General features: G+C 33.7%; 1 long non-coding RNA gene across 1 annotated transcript; it reads left to right on the top strand.

Moving 5' to 3' along the window:
* The first annotated feature begins 2,531 nt into the window (after positions 1–2,531).
* Positions 2,532–5,190, top strand: LOC116403310. Its single transcript, XR_004215998.1, has 2 exons — positions 2,532–3,158; positions 4,868–5,190. It is a non-coding gene; the product is annotated as an uncharacterized LOC116403310 (long non-coding RNA).
* Positions 5,191–6,270: the final 1,080 nt, after the last annotated feature.

The following is a 6,270-nucleotide window of genomic DNA, read 5'->3' as shown; positions in this document are numbered from 1 at the left end:
GTACAAGAGGAAGCGAACACACCCATCATGATTGTTACATAATGAAATTCAAGTTCCGTACCATGTCCTCAGATATTTAAATCTATGTTGTTTTCAATCGTTACATGTACTGACCCTCGAGTTTTGCAGCACACGTTTAATGGTACAATCAGTTGCAACGATCAATATATGATTAAATTCGAGTTTGGTGTCCTTTCATATTTAAATGTACATCGATCCAATCGCTGCAAATGTGGACGATCGAGGTTTGCAGTTGACGATAAGGCAGAAGTACCAAAACACCTCATTCTTTTCTGGGAACGGCCGAACATGGGTCCTTAAATATAGAGGATGGAGTTCGACGATAGACTAAAACTAGTGATTCATTCATTAACGTGACGATTTAATTTGTTCAGGGTCTTTAATCATGTGAATAGCACGATGAAAAGAACGACTTATACAATAGATATTGCCTGCGTATGGACACAAAAGAGGGAGAGTACGAGCGAAGGAGCGAACTTATAGTCTTTTCTTTTATATCATTTCATTATAGTTAACTGAGATGGAATTTAAGCACTTGGAAACAACTGCATGAAAAAGATCTAACGTCAAAATATTTCGTTTACATAATAATGCCTGGCTCCTTATCTCCGTAGTTATAGCAAATTTCTTTGCCAGGGTTTTTCGGGTCTTGCAAGCACATGCTATATTCATGAATGATCCATGTGCATGTGGTGCATTTCCCTGCATCCCTTTTGTCGTCGAAGACATTGAACCAGTAGATTTAGTGTTGTCCAGTCCATGTGAAGCTGCAGAAAAACAGGGTCGTGCCCACGAGGTTGGGTCTAAACTTGAACGAGTAGCCTTGTCCAAGTGGAAGGACATGGACTCCTAGGTCATCGTTCTTGGATTTGCAATGAACGGTGACAGGTATGCCATATTCAATTTGGTTGAAGATTACGACTGTAGTTACTGGTTGGATGAAGATCGATCCTTGAATTGCACATAGGTTACACAGAAAGAAAATTAGCAAAGACAGTGCAAGCGTTGGAGATGAGCCCATTTTTAAGGGGTCGTTTGAAACACAAAGGAAGAGACAAGAATACGAAGGCCTTTTACCCTTTATTTTGTATTGGTATGATTGGGACGTGGTGCAAATAGTGGATATATGTACGTAGGGTCTGTGCAAAGAAAAGAAATTCTTTTCTCGTATGTTGGTAAGCAATGGTTTATATTATTTAAACTATAATTTCTATTGTCGTCGCTATTGCTTAAACAACTGTGAAGAAAAAAAAATGGGTAAGGTTAGCTTTCTTTGGCATAAATTGAGACTAAAATGTCTACTATTGATAGAACATGAAAATTTTGCTATATGTTTGTAAATTTCTGGTCAACACTGCAAGAAAAACTACCTACTATGAGAGTTGCATACATCCCAAATTGAGAGGAAAAAACCGTCACAAAAGCTAAAAGTTTGTGTTGTTGGCGGAAAAAGATGGAATTTTTTTTATTTCACTTTCCGCGACCGTTATTTGGTGTCATAAAAGATTCAAAAGATAATTTATCTAATTTATTAAAATAAAATTCATTTTAAATCAAAAGTAATTTATTAAAACCATATTTTTTCCTAATTATAAAAACATTAGATAATTTATTTATTAAAATAAAACTTATAAAATATCTCCAAAACCCTTTCTCTACCTCCTCCTCCTCTTCTTCTTCTCTTCTTCTTCTTCTTCTCTTCTTCTCCTCCTCTTCTTCTTCTTCTCTTCTTTTTCTTTTTTTCTTCTTCTTTGTGGAAGATCCACGCGTCGCCCCTCCTTCTTGATTTTCTCTCCCTTCCGCTAACCATCTCTCTTCCTCTCTCACGCACGCCGAAAACGATGCGACTTTTCGTCAACGACACGCCCAAAACCCCTTCTTTTTCTCCTTTAGCCGATGCCACCACCCAACACCCCTTTCACAGCTGAACTTGCCGATGAATCTCAGCCACCTTGTGCGGTAGCTCGTTGGAGATCAAGCCCATCATGGTCTGTCTCCATTCTTCGTTCAGATTCAACTTCTAGTGTTTTCATTTTCACTCCAATTTTCTTTTTATTTCTCTTCAAATGCTTACATTTTACCCACAATATTAAGGTATTTTTATCAAAGTTTCATTATTTCTATTGTTTGTATTTGTACCGTATATTAACTTCAAATGCTTTCATTTTACCCACAATTTGATATATTGATGGTTCTTTTTATGGAAAACATCCCTCATAGTTTTTCTTTTATAGGAGATACGTGTTTGTTTTGTCTACCATCCTATTTAATATTGTTCTTTACGATCATTTTTCTAATGTGAATCTACATTTTTTCTTTATGATGGGCTATGTGATGAAGCATTTTGGTAGCTTCCAATGTGTTTGATGAAATGCCTCAATGAAGCATTTGGTTGATTTTTAATTGATTTTTGTTCGTTCGAATTAGGAAATCAAGGCCAAGGAGATTTCGAGATTTCATGGCTATGGGCTGAAGCTTTGAGAAAAGAGAATGAAAAACGAAATGTGAGATTTTAAACTTTGATGATGTGTAGGGTGTTTTTGTTTGTCTATGCATTTCCCAAGTGAACTTGAGTACTTTTGGTTTTTCTATTGATCTTTTGTTTATGGTTACTATTGAGTTGTATAGTAATTGCATGATAGTTATAACATAAACAACCTATATATATAAACTTGAACACAAGTGCTTATTATCTAACTCATTACTAAATTGTTGTAATTTGGTTACTCTTGATTTACTAATAATTGAAGATTAAAAAAAGTTATGAACATTTTCACTATGAGCAAGAAATAAACTCTTTATGTTGCTAATGAAATTATCTTGATTTATAGGAAGCTCTGATAAATCATCAATTTAAGCAATTGTTTTGGCCTTGTTATAGTTGTGAATTCTATTTGGTTTGTTATCTATTTGGTTTTTGACTTTAAGTTTTTTAAACTTAAGCCTATACACGTTTTTTTTACCTCTACTTTTTATTAATGTTTTTAAAATTAGGCCAAATTAGTGTTTCTGAAACTGTCATTATTATATGTGCTATAAGTCTTAAAGAAGTTACTCGTACAGAGAGAGAAGCATTACATGCTAGAAAACAAAGATTCTAGTGACGCCCATTATATAGTTCCAGACTTGGAGAGTTGGTAAGTTATTTTGTGGTGTTAAATTCCTTCTAGGCATTTATGTGATATACTTTTTTTAGGAAGAACACTATATTTGGTACCTAAGGCCTCATGTATAACTTAACTTTTAGGCTTTTATTTATAGGTATTACATTTTTCATTATTGAAAATTGCCTTAACTTTATTTCCTTCGTATATGTTGTCCATGTCGGTAGAAATTACTTTAGCCAATTTCACAATTTGAGTATTACAATTTGGTTTGGTTTAGTTCTCTAACCTAAAGACTGGTCATTGAAGAAGATCAATAAGTTTCAGGTCAATTATCCATGAAAATCTTCAAGCCTAAAGACCAATCATCCAAGAAAGATTATATTAAGTTCGAAGATCGATTCTACCAAAGATCAAATCAATGGACTATCCAAGAAGACCATCGAGTCCAAATAACGATTATCTAGGAAGATCATCAAGCTCAAATGTCGATTATCCAAGAAGAACAAGTCTAAAGTTTAATGTTTATTTTTCTTAAGAGAAAGCATCAAAATGATCATGTATTAAAAATTGTACCAAGTCTATGGAAATTAATACAAATACAAAGTTCAAATTCCACAATTTAAATTTCTCTTGAAATCTCGCGTGAACAATGAAAATTAGGTTCTTTTGAATATGAGAAGATAGTAAAAGATATACGCAACCCCACCATAGCTTGGATAGATATTTAATACGAAAAGATTTATCTATACGAAAAGATTTATCTATACGAAAAGATTTGTTGATAGATGTACTAACGCTTCTTTATACCAAAAGAATTAATCTTGCACTTGAGATGTTACAAGCATATTGGACAAAAAAATTATAAAAGATTATAATAAATGAATAATGTGTTATACTTTTTAGTGTGTGGTTGCACATATAGTTGATTCCAACATGTTGTGTTTGGGATTGGGAGCAGACCATGCAATTGGTCCTTTGGGCTTGCAATCTAACAATGATGCAGGCAATGGTGCCCTTGCACCCATTCCATTGGGATCAAAACTAATAAACTCGTCAGAAGTTGGAGGAAGGGAAATTGATGACGATGATTCAGGTACTTCAGCAATAGATTCTCTAAAATTACGAATGGTAGATTCTTCCAGAGTCGTTGGAGGTTGTGCTAAATCAAGCATGCCTCTAGTAGTTGCTATGATTTTGGATGGAGAAGACATGGCAATGAGGAAGAAGAATGTGAAGAAAACAACATCATGTTGGAAAGCCATAAAAAAAAATGAACAATTAATTGGACTAAAAGAAATAACAATGGAAGGGATGGTTCAAGTTTATGAGATTTTCTATGAATATCGGATGTATTATGTGATTTAAATAAGTTAGTAGAGAGAGAGATTGAATTGTATAAACATGGAAAATTCAACTATCATATCGTTGTTCTTAAACTACCTTTGTCCTCAATTTGGGTTCATAACTAATCCGCGTAGATCGTTCATAATTTTAAAAGTTCTACAAATTAAACCTATCACAAAAATTGTCTAGTTGTCTCAAGTGCACCACCAGGTCTTTTATTTTTAGCTTTATATTGCATTGTTGAAATTTATATTTCTCTCTTCCGTATAATTCATAATACAATTTTGAGCATTTTTAAAAATAACAAGATAAATTAAAATATTTACAAGTTATAGCAAAATTTTGGATTTTATCGATGATAGTCACTAATAGACTTCTATCACTATTTATTATAGGTTACACAGAAAGAAAATTAGCAAAGACAGTGCAAGCGTTGGAGATGAGCCCATTTTTAAGGGGTCGTTTGAAACACAAAGGAAGAGACAAGAATACGAAGGCTTTCTACCCTTTATTTTGCATTGGTATGATTGGGACGTGGTGCAAATAGTGGATATATGTACGTACGGTCTGTGCAAAGAAAAAAAATTGCTTTCTCGTATGTTTGTAAGAAATGGTTTATATTATTTAAACTATAATTTCTATTGTCATCGCTATTGCTTAAACAACTGTGAAGACAAAAAAAAGAGGAATGGGTAAAGTTAACTTTCGTTGGCATAAATTGGGACTATTAATTTGGCGAGGCAAGAAGTGGAGGAGGACATTAAAACAGTAAAACAAATTAAACAAAAAAGGGTCCATATTGCAAAGTTGTAATCAATGAAGAGTTCAATTTTTATTTATATTTTATCACATTTCTTGGAAAAAGAAACAGTCGTTGAAGTTAAGTTGTTCGTGATAAGGAAAGAGAGATTTCGCGTAGGAAGTTTTCAAATTTAACACGCAAAGTTTTTCTATATTTTGTGTTACACGTGTTGTGTATTTCATTTTTTCCTTTACATATTGATTCTTATTATGTTGAGATTATTCTAAAAAAGTTCTAAAGTTAACTACAAAACATTTTTAAACTCACTTTTTATTGCTAGGAACGTTGTTATTATCTTGGGAAGCATGCTACAACCTCGCTGTACTATATCACACACTATCTTTATTTTCAAGACGCGGACGTTGTAAAACAAACCGAGTGCGAAATGTTGTTAAACCCATCCTATATGGAATCTATTTGAAATTCTATGGACGCTCCCGGAACCCAAGGTCTCACAACGTGCCAGTCTTTGGTCTCTTACATTTCAGGAAATGTACACAGTTGGTTCATTCTTTCATTAAACTGTTACATTGCAAAACCCTTTTGAAATATTTAATCCCATGGCTACTATCTTTAGGTCGTACACTCTAGTTTCCATCAATGTGGTCTCCTGCTCTGGAACACTCGTCGCCTTTTTTCATTGATCACATAGATGTGAAGTAACAGTTTGGTCTGACATTAAGTTAGCGATGATTTTCTAACAACATTAGTCCAGACATCGAGAATTTTCTTATTTCTGAAGAAACTTCTCCAGTTACATGTCTATCGATCAACGTACAAGAGGAAGCGAACACACCCATCATGATTGTTACATAATGAAATTCAAGTTCCGTACCATGTCCTCAGATATTTAAATCTATGTTGTTTTCAATCGTTACATGTACTGACCCTCGAGTTTTGCAGCACACGTTTAATGGTACAATCAGTTGCAACGATCAATATATGATTAAATTCGAGTTTGGTGTCCTTTCATATTTAAATGTACATCGATCCAAT

The sequence above is a fragment of the Cucumis sativus genome, chromosome 4, assembly GCF_000004075.3.
Source record: "Cucumis sativus cultivar 9930 chromosome 4, Cucumber_9930_V3, whole genome shotgun sequence".
Lineage (NCBI taxonomy): Eukaryota > Viridiplantae > Streptophyta > Magnoliopsida > Cucurbitales > Cucurbitaceae > Cucumis > Cucumis sativus.
Note: the sequence above shows the minus strand (reverse complement) of the source record. Positions and strands in the feature narration are given on the sequence as shown.